Here is a 16217-nt window from a genome sequence, read left to right as displayed (position 1 = left end):
TTGGTTGTGGACAGTAAAAATCAACTCCAAGATGGAGTAAGAGCAAGCACTGTGAGAATGAATATATGCCAATCCCTAAATGGACGCAGACACTAGCCTAGTCCTAAGGCATCCCCTCAACTGGAGAGGACCAAGTACTATATGAAATGCAGGCTCTTGGGGCTGTTCTTGCCAGAGAACAGTCCTATTTCTCCAATGGTAGCTTGTGAACCTGGAAGGCCTCTGAAGGTCAGTACAGGAATGCACCATCTGCCTGGCCCACTGCCCAAGTGAGTTCAGCACATACCTGAGTGCCCTAAGGGAGCTTTATTCAGATCACCCCAAGGAAGTGGCTTGCAGGTTAGTCCCAGGATATATCTTCATCTCCCCTACTTGCTAAATTGTCTATTATCAAGGCCTCTCCCACCAAGATACTTTCTTTATAACTAATCTTACAGTATTGCAGTTTCAGACAGCCCCCCCCACCTGCAAGACTGAACAGGAAATGATTCTATTGCAGATATTAAGGTTGCAACTCTCTTTGGCAAGAGTGTTTTGTAACTGTGAGATTGTATGAACTTCAGCTAAATATTTTATTCGACAAATCTCATGATTTACTAGAGAAAGCTCCAGACTGATGGTCTGTCTCAACAAAAAGCAGCCACTATACTACTCTCTTCTTAAATAGCTTGCTTCTTTTCTAACTACAAAGTTGGCAGGAAAATATGCTCATGATATTTCCAGTCTATACCACTTTTGTCTAAATAACTGTATCTGAACCTGGTTTTCTATAATGAGTCCAAACCCTCCAAATAATGTGCTCATTCTGAATACTTTAAGTTGGTATTAAGTTGGGTAAAGGGACTATTACAAATAAATTACTAGACAGGAGAATAACAAAAAAGTGAAAAGTTAATATATGTGTGTGTGTATATACACAAATAGATCTAGATATATCACACACAGTTCATTTGGAGGCTAAATAACATCAAAGCACAGGACATGTTATCCAGACTACTGTGAGTATAATCACCTCTGTGTGTGTGCAGCCTAGGTGGGTATAATTGAGCCAATATATCGCTCATCAGCATTTAGCAGAGTCATAAATATTTATAATTAGTTACTTATTTTGTGCATGCCTTGGTACTAGGTACAAGATAGGAACTCAGAAGGAAAATAACACTATACATTTATGATACTTCATAAAGCTACTTTCACACATATGATTGCATTTGACCCTATGAGTTAGGACTGCAGACATTATATGCACTACACAATGAGAGGAACTGGTTTGTCAAGCTTAGAGTAACTTAGCCAAGTTCACCAGTTGCAAGATCAAACGAAGAACTTCAGGTTCTTGACTACCAGCTCAGTGCTGGGACATACTACCTACCACAAAAATGCTTCTACCCTCAAGGAATTAATCTCTGACACCTAATGCCTTGGCCAGTGTTTCTCAGAGGTATCAAGTTTCTTCCCAGTAAGAATCTCACCATCTCCTGGTCCAACGTCATATTCTGAATCTAATTCAAGATAATTATAGAAAAAGGGTATTTATTAATATTACTGACAATTAACAGATGTGCGTTCCTTCTGAAGGCTAGAATTATAAATATGAGACTGAATAAAACTGAATTAAGACAAAGTGTTCACATTTATCTGTCACTTTTGGATAAACACCTCATTTTGCTTATGGGCACAATACTGCCCTCTAGTGCCAGGAAGCACAGTAACTATCAGCAATCTCGGTAGAGTAACTCAATCTTGGTAGAGTAACTCAGCTAACGCATATGAACCACCCACTATCTATAAAACACTTTGCTAGGCACTTTAGAGAAAAAAAGATTTTAAAAAGTTAAACCTATCATACACATACAACCATAAAAAATACATAAGCTCCTCAAAGAGTCTATAAAAATAAAGAAGATAAGTGTAAAACAAATCACTGTAATCAGAGACAGAATTAGAAGTACATTAAAAGTCTGCAGATAATAAATTACTAGAGTACAAAAAGGTAAGCAGTTTCAGAGCGGCAGAAGCATATCAGCAATCTGAAGGATTTCACAAACTAGAGATGAATAACATAAGCCAAGGCCAAGAGGTAGGAAATACTATAAGGTTTATAAGGTTAAGAATATAACCAACACTATCCAATCAAGCTGGAGCATTAAGTTTGTGATAGAGAATAATGGAAGGCTGGCTAAGGTCAGAATGTGAAGGGTCTACAACTGTACTATTGGATATGGCAGCTACTAGTCACATATGCTATTTAAATTTAATTAAAATCAAATAAAATTAGCGGCCTATAGTCCCAGCTACTTGGAAGGCTGAGGTGGGAGAACTGATTGAGCCAAGAAGTTTGAGTCTTATCTGGGCAACATAGCAAGATATCATATCTTTAAAATTTTTAAATTAAATTAAAATTCCAGTTCTTAATCAGTTGAGTCACATTTCAAGTTTCAATAGCTGCAGTTGGCTAGTGGCAACCATATTGGGTAGTACAGAGCTTATACTTGGTCAGTGCTGTACCAGGTTATCTAAAACCACAAAATATCAGTTTTCCAAGAAGGCTCACTCCTTTAAAAAAAAAAAAAAAAAAGGGCCAGGTGCAATGGCTCACACTTGTAATCCCAGTACTTTGAGAGGTCAAGGTGAGAGGACTGCCCGAGCCCAGGGGTTCAAGGTCAGCCCGGCAACTTGGCGAGTCCGTGTCTCAACAATAAAAATTACAAAAAATTAGCTGGATATGGTGATGCATGCCTGTAGTTCAGTTACTTGGAAGGCTGAAGCAGAAGGATCACCTGAGCCCAGTAGGTCAAGGCTGTGGTGGCCATGAGTGCGCCACTGCACTCTAGCCTAAGCAACAGAGTGAGATTCTGACTCAAAAAAAAAAATTATTATAATAATGCAGCTGATTCTTGCCAAAGTCTATAAAACTTTGAAAGAAAGAAAGATTATTATTATTAGGAAATTATTCATAATAACAGAAAACAAGATTGAGAAGAAACATTTTTACTGGGCATCTTTGGATATTTCTTTTTTTCTTTTTTTTTTTTTGAGTAGCAGTCTCACTCTGTCGCCCAGGCTGGAGTGTTGTGGCATACTCATGGCCACCGCAGTGAGCTCAGGCGATCCCCTGCCTCAGCTTTCCAAGTAGCTGGAACTATAGGCATGCACCACCACACCCGGTTAATTTTCTAAATTTATTATAGAGATGAGATGTCACCAAGTTGCCCAGGCTGGTCTCGAACTCGTGGGCTCAGGCAATCTTTTCACTTCGGCCTCCCAAAGTGCTGTGATTATAGGCGTGAGCCACTACACCCAGACTCAATTTTTTTATTTATAGTAGAGACAAGGTCTCGCCATGTTGCTCAGACTGGTCTTGAACCCCTGAGTTCAGGCAATCCTCTCGCCTCTACCTCCCAAAGTGCTGGAATTACAGACGTGAGCCACTGCACCCAGTTATCTTTGGGTATTTCAAGGAAGAACTGTGTGTCCCTCAAACACCTGCTTTAGTCCAAAAAGAGTACATCAGACATCCTTTATACTTTTACTATATAATGCACAATCTGTTTCTCTTGCGCAGTTTAAAAAATGACTAGGATTTTTTTAAAAATAATATGTTAATTTATTTATAGAAGATATAACTTGATCCCTCTCAAGATCCAGCAGACATACAGAATTCTAAATATAGAGTTCTAAGCACACTATAAAACCCGAAAAGTATATAGTCAATTGCCCAGGGTAGTTATCTACATGATTATTCTGATTCTACTTACCACAAGTCTGCATTTCTATTTCCTACAAGTTTTTGCACTTAACCCAAAGGTATTCTTAATGATCAGGTTGGGAATCTATAACATCACAGCACTCTGGATTAAGAGTCAAAGGTAAACCAGGCACAGTGGCTCACGCCTGTAATCCCAGCACTTTGGGAGGCAGAGGTGAGAGGATTGCCTGGGTCCAGGGATTCAAGACCAGCCTGGGCAACTTGGCGAGATCTTGTCTCTACAATAAATCAAAAAATTAGCCGGGCATGGTGGCACGTGCCTGTGGTTCCAGCTACTTGGAAGGCTGAGGTGGGGGGATCACTTGAGCCCAGCAGGTCAAGACTGTGGTGGCCATGAGTGTGCCACTACACTCCAGCCTGGGCAACAGAGTGAGATTCCTACTCAAAAAAAAAAAAAAAAAAAAAAAAAAGAGTCAAAGATAGCAGCCCAAAGATTTAAATTCTGAGCCACACTATCTCTCCACCTCTAAATTACCTTTCCTCTAATGTTGCTATGATGTTTCAACATTAGTTCAGAAAACTTCTAGATACTCAAGGAAAAATCAACCGTCTCTCAACCACTTCTTGAAACTATTCTCTTTGCAAACTCGGCACTGATAATCACTCCATCTTCTCTGTATCATGTTCATTTGTTGTCAATTTCACATGCTCAAATCATCCTGTCAAATGTTAGTAAAGTCCCAAAGAGATCCCAAAATCTCAAAAGAAATGTGTAAGTTTTTAGACGAGTAGCATTTATGTAATCAATATTATAGATTGTATATAAATTCTGATAGTAGATAATTAGGGTTTCCAAGTCAGGAGGAAAAAATATTGATAATTTTTTTCCATTCACACTTGAAAGATTTTGGATAAAGTTCTAACCCTTTCTTTTCATAACCCAGAACTCTTCTGAAAGAATTTTCCTCAAATTTAAAAGTAAAATTTCCTGCAGAATTCAAATGTATTTATTCCACTCCAAAATTATTTCTTTTCCAGCAGTTTAAGATTATGGGCTGGGCTCGGTGGCTCAGCCTGTAATTCCAGCACTTCAGGAGTCAAGGCAAGTGGATTGCCTGAGCCCGCGAGTTCAAGACCAGCCTGGGCAATTTGGTGAGACTTCGTGTCTACAATTAAAAAAATAAATTAGCTGGGTGTGGTAGCACATGCCTGTAGTTCCAACTACTTGGAAGGCTGAGGTGGAAGGCTCGCTGGAGCCCAGCAGGTCGACAATGGGGTGGCTGTGAGGGTGCTGCTGCACTCTATCCTGGGCAACGAAGTGAGACTCCAACTCAAAAAAAAAAATTATGAGAGGCCAGGCACAGTGGCTCACACCAACATTTTGGGAGACTGAGGTGGGAGGATCACTTAAGGTCATGAGTTTGAAACCAGCTTGGGCAACACAGCAAGAATCCATTTCTATAAAAAATTTTATTTAAAAATTAGCCAGGCTTGATGGCACATGCCGGTAGTACTAGCTACTTGGGAAGCTGAGGTGGGAGGACCACTTGAGCCCAGAAGTGAAGGAAGGAAGGAAGGAAGGAAGGAAGGAAGGAAGGAAGGAAGGAAGGAAGGAAGGAAGGAAGCTGATTACAAAGAAAAACTCCTTTAAGATTAATAAGGCCAGTTCAAAGTGTTCACTTTAACTAAAACTAAGATGCCATACAAGTAAAAAAGACTTTCAAGTGTTGTTTTATTTGAAATTATGTTGTCTTAATGTTATGAGACCTTAGAGGTTATCTACCTAAGTATTTAACAAACAGAAGCAGCTGAGATCATCATCAATAGCTCCCTATTTATCTGTATAAGACCTATGGCCAGAATATATCTTATTGATAAAACGCTGCATTAGACCATATAAAAAGGAAGCCTCCCACCTTATGAAAACTTTTCTTTCATTATTCCACAATCTGAGCTAAGCTATATGAGCTCTGCATGGGAGGAAGAAAAGGAATAAGAAAGTGAAACATCCTAATCACTGTCCCATCAGGTAATGAAATGCACCCTACAATACTATGCTTGGTTTTCTCTCTGTTGGGATCTCACCAAACTTTAATATAAATCCTGGAAAGTCAAAGCCTGGATGGCTACAGAGAAATAGAAAGGAGATAAAAGACAGTAGTTAAGTTTAGGAAGAAACAAAAGTAACATGCAGATCCCAAAGGGATAAATACTCTAACCTTCCCGCAAACTGTGATAAGGGGTCAGGCACACTGCTGAGTAGCTGTCCTTTCCCGGTTTCAGGACAATCCATGAGAGTGGCAGAATCTTGCAGGTGGGTGGATGAATCTTGGTCTTCTCCAGCATGCTGGAGGAGATGTGAGACTCCAAAGGCCAGTGTTGCAAAAAACGACTCTTCCTTCCCTTGCTCCTTAAAGAGGCCATTTATTATTTGCTGAAGATCTGATTAGCATTGCTCTTTAAGGTTAAAGTGGGCACTTCATTTCTGCAGTGCAAAGAGCTGCAAAAACATCTAGATCCCAAGTTTACTTAGGGAGTGGGGCATTAAAAGCAGAGACAGCAGAAGGTCAGAATCAGTAACTCTCCTGGCAAAACATTTCTTCCTGTCAGCACTGGGCCTTGACACAGACACCTCCCTCCTCTACCCAAATGCCAAAAAGCAGAACCAGGATGATTTCAATGTGTAGAGCTGGAAGAGGAGAGGATTCCCTTAGAGAAAATACTCGTAGCAACCAACCAACCTCATTCACCCAAAATAGTAAGCAGTTGGTTTCTCTGCTCAGAACCAAAAGACTTCTGCCAGACAAGCAGTATCACATGACTAGGTTCCCTCTTCTCTCCCCTGTCCTCCCTCCCTTCTTGTGTTAAAGCTCACACCAAAGTGGAACAGGGAGCACTATTTTATTTTACTTCACATTTGTTTTTAAAACATTTATAGATGAAAGACATCAAATTAAAGAGAGGAAGTGGTACCAAAGGAAAAACTCAGGAAGAATTTACTTTGAAAAGAGCCATATCACAGCACTGAGAAGGGAACCATAAACATAATGGTTAACTGGCAAATGTGTTCAATGAATGAACAAATAAATGAACAGACACTTCTTAGCAATTTGCAAACACTTTGCTAATCTTCTAAAAGAAGATATAGCTCAGTACATATTTGGACTTTTTGTTTAGAAAGAAAAGAAAGGCTCTTAAGATGCCAGCTAGTGTCAGAGACAATGTACTGGGAAAATAGTGGCAGCCCACCAAAAGTTTGAGATGTATACCTTTATCTTGTCAACCTCAACTTACCTCACCATTTGATTTTACTCCTTATAAGTCATAGTCTCACCATTCAAACCACAGAGTACGCAATCAGGACAGCTACAACAACAGATTGAACTGAAAAATCTACCCGGCTGATTATAAAAATAGTGGCCACCATGATACTCACAGGCATTTCCATCTAAGGGGAGAGGGGAAAAAGAGTAAGGCTGGCAGCACAGATGAAGCCAGATGTACCAACAAATTCTTCTCCCTACAAGATTCCTCAACACTTGAAAGCTGAGCAAGTCATGCGTGTAGAGACATAAAAGTGAAAACCTCTATGCTGATCAATTTGTTCCATGAAGAAACTAGGTAAAGTACAAGAATTAAATGTATCACCACCATCTGCCATGGTCCCTACTCACAGGGACAACCAGGGGACTTTGAGAGTAGAATTGCTCACCCTTATCCACCCCAAACTATAAATTGCTCAAAAACATGTGGAAAGTGGAAAGGAAAGGAAAAGAAAAAAACTTACATCAGAAACCCTTAATTTAAGCAACAAGAACACAAGGAGATCACTATTTGGCTAATATTAGAATACAAATACTATTAATAAATAATTTGCTATTGAGGATAAGGAACAATTGGTGCTCTCAGACATTACTGGGGAGTAGGGAGGATGCAAAATAATGCTACTTTTTTGAAAAACAGTTTGGAAGTTTCTTATAAAGTTAATGTTACACTTAACCATACAACCTAGTGATCCTATTCCTTTTTTTTTTTTTTTTGAGTTGAAGTCTCACTCCATCACCCAGGCTGGAGTGCAGTGGCACACTCATGGCTACCCCAGTGTCAACCTGCTGGGCTCCATTTATCTTTCCACCTCAGCCTTCCAAGTAGCCGGAACTATAGGCGTGTGCTACCACACCTGGCTAATTTTTGATTTATTGTAAAGACGAGGTCTCGCCAAGTTGCCCAGGCAGGTCTCAAACCCGCGGGCTCAGGCAAACCACTCACCTCAGTCTCCCAAAGTGCTGGGATTACAGGGTGAGCCACTGAACCCGGTCAGCAGCTGCCCTATCTTGGGAAGGGCTGTCCTTTCAGTGTAAAATTGTGACCATTGTATCTTTTAAAATGTCCTTTCTTTCGATGTTGGTGATAAGAGCTGGTAGGAACCATGCTTTGGTTAAGCTATGGCCAGGCCATACTTCACTGAGTTATGGCTGCCATACTTCATTTTATTTTTTTGAGTTGGAGTCTCACTCTGTCGCCCAGACTGTAGTGCAGTGGCACGCTCCCGGCCACCGTAGCCTCGACCTGCTGGGCTCAGACCAAGCAGGTCTTGCCAAGTTGCCTGGGCGGGTCTCAAACCCATGGGCTCAGGCAATCCACTCTCCTCGGCCTCCCAAAGTGCTGGGATTACAGGCTGAGCCACCAAGTCCGGCCAATCTTATTTCTATTTACCCAACAGAAGTGAAAACACATGCCTATATAAAGAGCTATACATGAATATTAAGAGCAACTTTATTTGTAATCACCAAAAACTAGAAACAACCCAAAAGTCCTTCAACTTGTGAATGGAATAAAAAATTATGGTGCATGCATACAATGGAGTACCACTTAAGCAACTTAAAAAAAACCTTCACCATCTATTGCTACAGGCAACAACATTGATGACCCTCAGAAGCATTATTTTATGTGCAAGAAGCCAGACACAAAAGGCTACATATACTATGTGACTGCAGTTATGTGAAAGTCAGAAAAAGGCAAAATGATAGGGGCAGAAATCAGATCAATTGCTGCCAGGGATTGGGAACAGAGGAGACAATCTACAAAAAGACATGATGGAACTTTTTTGGGCGATGGGAAATATTCTGTGTATCTTGACTGTGGTGGTGGTTTACCTTATATCGAAATTCATTATCTGTACCCTAGAAGGGGTGACTGTTACTGCATATAAATTGACCTCAATTTTTTTAAAAAGCAGATTACAAAACATGCAACAAAATGGAACCAGAGCATAGGCTCTTGAGCTAGACTGCCTGGGTTAAAATCTTGGCTCTACCACTTACTAGATGTGTGACTTTGCGATACTTAACATCTCTGTCTCCATTCCTCATCTGCCAACTGGGAATGATAGTATTTACCTCAGAATTAGTGTAACAAATGAGTTAATACATGTAAAGCACTTAGAATAGTGCCCATTCTATAAGCATTCAGTAACTTCCAGCTGTTATCATACAATTATGTAACACATATATATATGCATGTCTCTATATATGCACAGAAAAAAAGTAGAAGGATGATCAGTATCTGGGTAGTGAGAACAGAATCATCTTACTTTTTTTCTCCTTTTTGTTTATCTGTATCTTCTAAGTTTTCTACATTAAAAAACTATTGTCTTTATAACAAGGAAAAAAAAAAAAAAGAGCCCTGAGCTGGGAGCCAGGAGTCCTGGTTTTCAGCTATGTTACTAATCTCTACAAAGAGTAGCTAGAGCAAAAACTTCTATATCTAAAATGGAATTGTTTACTATATTTGCAAATATAACATATACTTAACAAAAATTTTACAAACAAACTGTCAGTACACTTCTATTTTCCATGGTTAACTGTGTATACTTGTTCATTCAACATTTATTGTGTATTATATATATGGTATATGGTAGATGCTAGGAAAGAAGGAAGACACAGACAATAAAAAAAATAAACCACCAGCCGGGCTCCGTGGCTCAGCCTGTAATCCCGTGCCTTTGGAAGGCTGAGGTGAGTGGATTGCCTGAGCCCGCAGGTTCGAGACCCGCCTGGGCAGTGAGACCTCATCTCTGCAATAAATCAAAAAAATCAGCTGGGCATGGTAGTGCATGTCTGTAATTCCGGCTACTCGGAAGGCTGAGGCGGAAGGAACTCTGGAGCCCACCAGGTCGAGGCTGCGGTGGCCGGGAGCGGCCCCCGGCCACTGCACTCCAGTCTGGGCGACAGAGTGAGACTCTGACTCAAAAAAAAAATTAAAAAAATAAACCACCAGAGCAACCAAGAGAACCAGATGGCTTTTGTCTGCCCAAGACCTATCCGTATCTTCTACCCCTTAGAAGCAGGATAAAGGTAGTATAATATAGTGACTGAGAACTTGCACCTGATATCAGACGGACCTTTGTTTAAATTTTGGCTCTTACTATCTACTGCCAGTCTGATTTGGGGTAAGTTAATTAACATAGCTGAGTTTTTATTCATTACCTGAAAATGGAAATAATATCACCAAATTCATACAGTTTTAGAGTGAATTTCATGAGACAAAAAATCAATAACTAGCATGTCAGGTCAACAGAAAATGTACAGCCAATTGTCCCTTTTATTTTATTACTGTTAAATTTTAATTTTCTACTTATAAAACAGTCCATAAAATCCCACAACACAGACAAAATACTCACAAGGTAGGAAAAAGGAGGTGCAAAGTATAAAAAAGATCTGTTTAACATTACTAAATTCACATTTTAGTGAGTTAGTTCACCACCATTTTCTTGTAAAGATATCACGCTGGGAACTTACACTCCTTTAGGATTTCTCAAACTGTTAACATCTGCCTACATTACGTGAACTAGTAAATTAAATAAAAACCATCACCCAAAATACGGAGCCAGTCACAATCTCTCACAGGATTCCTTGTTCTGAATCTCTGACCAATCCTGAGTCATTTAAAAAGCAGAGACAACACAAAGTACTGATAAGAAGTCTGAACACAAAACTGTGGAGTGGAGTTGCCAGAGCACACTGTGGACTGACCATTACTGCAAGCAGAACTTTTTGAAAAAGAAACACCAAGATGAAAGGAGAACTTTCTAACTGGTTGTGCTCCTGAGTAATCATGTCTCCCAAGGCAAAAGAGGCACAGCAATCAATATGTTTCCCAAGCCAAAAAAAAAAAAAAATGTTGTTTTGTTTTGTTTTTTTTTTTGAGTTGGAGTGTCACTCTGTTGCCCAGGCTGGAGTGCAGTGGCACACTCATGGCCATCCCAGCATTGACCTGCTGGGCTCCGACAATCCTTCTGCCTCAGCCTTCCAAGTAGCTGGAATTACAGGCGTGTGCTACCACGCCCGGCTAATTTTTGATTATTGTAGAGATGAGGTCTCGCCAAGTTGCCCAGGTGGGTCTCGAACCCACAGGCTCAGGCAATTCACTCACCTCAGCCTCCCAAAGGCACGGGATTACAGGCTGAGCCACCAAGCCCGGCTTAAAAAATGTTTTAACTATTGTTTTTAAGATGCTTATTTCTTACAAATGACTCTGAAAGCAACAGTGATTATTTTAAAATTTTGCAGGAAGCCAGGCGCATTGGCTCACCCCTGTAATCCCAGCACTTTGGGAGGCAGAGGAGAAAGGATTACCTGAGTTCAAGGGTTTGAGACCAGCCTGGGCAACATGGCAAGACCTCGTCTCTACAAAAAAATAAAAAAAATTAGCTGGGCATGGTGGCGCATACCTGTAGTTACAGCTACTTGGAAGGCTGAGACTGAAGGATCACCTGAGCCCAGTAGGTCAAGGCTGGGTAGCCATGAGCATGCCACTGTACTCCAGCCTGAGAGACAGAGCGAGATTCCGAGTCAAAAAAAAAAAAAGAAAAGATTTTTGAATGCAGACATAAACCAGAAAGAAAATGTCTTTTTTATGACACCAGACCTTAAGGGTCAAACCAATTTTACTGAACTTTCCCCATAAATGTCTCTTTGCACTGAAACTTAGAGTGTGATATTTCAGTTGAAACGCAAGAATTTAAGAAGCAGAGGCAACCTGGACAGGATTTTCAAGTAAAGTCTATACTTTTTTATACCTTAGTTAAATAAAAATCTATGCAGACTTTTGCACTGCTTTCTTTCATTGGTGGTTTACAATCTCCTTTATGAGGACTGTCCCCTGTCCTCATAATTATCATGCTTAATTGTCATGCTTCCAGAGAACCCTAGGATCTTTTTTCTTACTTAGTGCCACAGAAGACAACTATTTGCTATCTTCCTCCACTCTGCACATTCACAATGCACATACACACACACAACACAGTCACACATCAATGCACAGGAAAGCCGACAGTTAGTGAAGCTTCTGAACAATCTGTGTACCCCTGCTCTGCTCCAGTCCACTTAAAGACCTCCTGGCTATATTGTGTATTATTAGTAAGAAGAGCCTAAAGAAACCACAAAGGCAAGTTCTTCCCTTCAGGTGCAGGAGACCTAACAAGGCTAAGGCTAACAAGGTTAGAAATCCTGTTCACTTGTGCTTCACCATAACTGCTTGTGATCAGCTCATAATGTACCACCATTTACTCTTTTTTTTTTTTTTTTGAGTTGGAGTCTCACTTCATCACCCAGGCTGGAGTGCAGTGGCACAAGTCTCACTCCATCACCCAGGCTGGAGTGCAGTGGCACGCTCACGGCCAGCCACCCCAGCGTCAACCTGCTGGGCTCTAGCAATTCTTCTGTCTCAGCCTTCCAAGTGGCCAGAACTACAGGCAGGTGCTATTATGCCCGGCTAATTTTTGATTTATTGTAGAGACAAGGTCTCGCCAAGTTGCCCAGGCTGGTCTCGAATCCGCAGACTTAGGCAATCTACTTGCCTTGGCCTCCAAGGCTGTAATTCCTCCAAAAGTGCTGGGATTACAGGCTGAGCCACTGATCCCGGCCCCATTTACTCTTTTTTTAGTGATTCAGATATCACCAGCCAGTTCAACAAAATCATAAAATACATAATTTGATAAAAAATAAAAATAAAAAACCAAACTACCAAATGAAATCAAACTATATTTCTGCTGGCTTTCTCATTACTTTATTGTCTTTGATTCGTCACATCATTCAAAGTCAAAGGCTATCAGAACTCCTCGATCAAAAGTCTATCTCATTTTCTCTGAGGCAAGGACACTGCATGTTAATTCTTCTGCAAATCCAAACATTTTTTCTAGAAATCAGAGTATCCAGGCACCAATCATAAACTAGGGCTATATGTTTTGCTTCACAGATATCAATCCTCTTGTCCACATGATACACACAAAAACAGGACAAATAGGAGAGTTATTTATTAACACAGTGTCTGTATTTTGGGAATCTGAAGGAAGTTTTAGCCCTTTAAGATATGAAGTTGACTGAGTTCCTTAAAAGGTATACTATACTCAGAGTCAATTCCAATTTGGAATGCTTCATAATGTTTTTTTAAAAGAGTGGAGTGTCCTTTATCACATACACTAACAACATTCTGATAATATTCAACAACAAATAATAATTTTTATCAAGACTACTATAAAAAAGGTATCAACATTTCCCAGGATACTTAAAAAAAAAAAACTACCTAAAGCTGCATGAACCCATTCAAAAGATAGTTAAATTTAGATAAAAATTATGAATTTTACAGCTTTAAATGTAAGTAGTAAAGTTAAGAAAGTTCAAAACTGAATTGGGGGGTGAACAGTCTTCTCTGCATAAGTTCATTATTTTAAGAAAACAAATATTTTATAACTTAAAATTAGTTTTAAAAATTCAAAAGTTGGCCAGGTGCAGTGGTTCATGTCTATAATCCCAGCACTTTGGGAGGCCAAGGTGAGAGGACTGCCTAAGCTTGCAGGTTCGAGACCAGCCTGGGCAACTTGGTGAGACCTCATCTCTACAAAAAAATCAAAAAGTTAGCCGGGCATGGTGGTACATGCCTGTAGTTCCGACTACTTGGAAGGCTGAGGAGGAAGGATCGCCTGAGCCCAGCAGGTCAAGGCTGCAGTGGCTGGGAGCGTGCCACTGCCCTCTAGCCTGGGCAACAGAGTGAGACTCCAACTCAAAAAAAAAAAAAAAATTCAATAGTGGCTCTTTCCCATCTTACAAGATGAGAGGTGAAAAAGTTGGAAAGCAAAATACTAAGGAAAAGAAACCTGAAGTCAAGAAGGTTGATACTGGTGGCAAGGTAAAAAAGGGTAACCCCACGGCTAAAAAGAATGGGAAGTCCCACTGCAGCCAAAATCCTATCCTTGTGAGAGGTTTGGAAGATATTCCCAATCTGCTATGTATTCCCGAAAGGTCACGTACAAGAGGAAGTACTCAGTTGCTAAATCCAAAGTTGAAAGAAAAAAAAAGAGAGAGAGAGAAGGTTCTTGTAATTATTACCAAATCAGTTGGTGGTGATAAGAATGGTGGTACTCTAGTGGTTAAACTTGGCAAAATGCCTAGATGTTATCCTACTGAAGATGTGCCTTGAAAGCTGTTAAATCATGGTAAAAAGCAGTTCAGTCAGGATGTGAGAGAAAACTGCAAGCTAGCATCACTCCTGGGACCATCCTGATCATCCTCACTGGATGCCACAGAGGCAAGAGGGTGGTTTTCCTGAAGCAACTGGGCAATGGCTTGTTTACTTGTGACTGGACCTCTGCTCCTCAATCGAGTTCCTCTGCAAAGAACACACCAGAAATTTGTCACTGCCACCTCCACAATAACTGGTATCAGCAATGTGAAAATCCCAAAACAACTTGCTGATGCTTACTTCAAGAAGAAACAGTTACAGAAGCCTAGGTACCAGGAGGATGAGATCTTCAACACAGAAAAAGAAAAATATGAGATTACAGAGCAGCACAAGATTGATCAGAAAGCTGTGGACTTGCAAATTTTACCAAAAATCAAAGCTATTCCTCAGCTCCAGGGCTACTTGCAATCTGTGTTTGCCCTGATGAATGGCATTTATCCTCACAAACAAGTGTTCTAAATTTCTTTTAAAAAGAACCTAATTAAATAACTGATAATTTTTTAAAATTTCAAAAGTGGTTACATAATTGTGTTTGAAAAAAATTAGCCTGGATTTCTCAAATTTTTTAAGACTCAAATTCTCAGAGCCAGGCGCAGTGGCTTGCACTTATAATCCCAGTTACTCAGGGGCTAAAGTGGGAAGAAAGCTTGAGCCCAGGAGTTCAAAACCAGCCTGGGCAACAGAGTAAGGCTCCATCACTAAAAAAAATTTAAAAGATTAACCAGATATGGGAGGCCCATTCTATAGTACCAGCTACTTGGAAGGCTAAGGCAGGAGGATCACTGGAGCTCAGGATGGAGGCTGCAGTGAGCTATAACAGCACTACCACACTCCAACCTGGCTGACAGAGCAAGATCCTGTCGCTAAAAAAAAAAAGTGGGGGCGGGGGGAGACTCAAATTCTCAAGATAAATGCTCCATCTGGTCAGAATTTAAGCCATGACTGGTTCTAGACCTGCTAATACATCAGTCTTTATGTCAGGAAGCAGTAACTTTTCTGATTAATAAAACTAGGTAAAAAGGAACAATTCAAAATCACCTCTAATTCTTATATTTTTATAAAAACACCAAAAAACTAAGAATTATTTTCTGAATCCAGATCTTATCATTTAAACCCTACCCTCATAAATTTAAGCAATCAAAGCACATGGGAAAGCAGAGCAAAGAGCTTGATCTTTGAACTAGAAAAGGGTTTGACTGCCGGGCATGGTGGCTCACGCCTATAATCCCAGCACTTTAGGAGGTGGAGGCAAGAGGACTAGCTGAGTCCAAGTTCAAAACCAGCCTGGGCAATTTGGTGGGACATCGATTCTTTAAAAAAAAGGGTTTGATCAAATACAATCCTCAATTTAGAATTTCAAGTGAAGGTATTGTGATAAAACATTTCCCCTTTTTTTAAAGTTATGAAACATTCCAAATTGGAATGAACTCTTGAGTATAGATTTTTTAGGAAACTCAGTCCTGCCACCTGTTCAGTCCATCATCTTACAACTGGCTCAAAACTTACCTAACCTATTCCCAAAACCTTCTCTGATTAACCTAAAAAAAACTGATCACTCCACCTTCAACATACAATTTCCTTTTATTTTGTAGCATAATTACTGTATCTAGTGGAATGTTAAACTCTTCAAAGAAAAAAGGATTAGTATCTTATTTCTTACTCTTTTTTTTTGGCCACAAAATAAAACAGGGCTGTAGCCAATGGCTATTCAATAGACACTATCAGATACCCAAAGCATCTAGTCCACTGCCTTTCAGCTAACAGATACTCACAAATTATTGTCTCTTAGTAATGTTATTTATCATCATCACCAGATACCAGACAAAGGTAAGTGGAAAGAACTTAAACTGAAATTAGCCCCTGGTATTGATAAGTATAGACTGTGGTGACCTATATGTATGTCAAAATCAGGTTAAAAATTATTCATGAATCTTATCCATACTCTTTCATACTGTATCTAATTAAAAGACTCTATGGTTTAATAATC

General features: G+C 40.0%; 1 pseudogene across 1 annotated transcript; it reads left to right on the top strand.

The window, feature by feature from the left end:
- The first annotated feature begins 13819 nt into the window (after window positions 1-13819).
- Window positions 13820-14723, top strand: LOC103254952 (annotated as a pseudogene). Its single transcript, XR_503995.1, has one exon. The product of XR_503995.1 is annotated as a 60S ribosomal protein L6 pseudogene (transcript).
- The last annotated feature ends 1494 nt before the right edge of the window (window positions 14724-16217 follow it).

The sequence above is a fragment of the Carlito syrichta genome, unplaced genomic scaffold, assembly GCF_000164805.1.
Source record: "Carlito syrichta isolate Samal-C Ts95f unplaced genomic scaffold, Tarsius_syrichta-2.0.1 Scaffold287684, whole genome shotgun sequence".
NCBI classification, from domain to species: Eukaryota; Metazoa; Chordata; class Mammalia; order Primates; family Tarsiidae; genus Carlito; species Carlito syrichta.
This window is presented reverse-complemented; position numbering and strand designations above follow the sequence as displayed.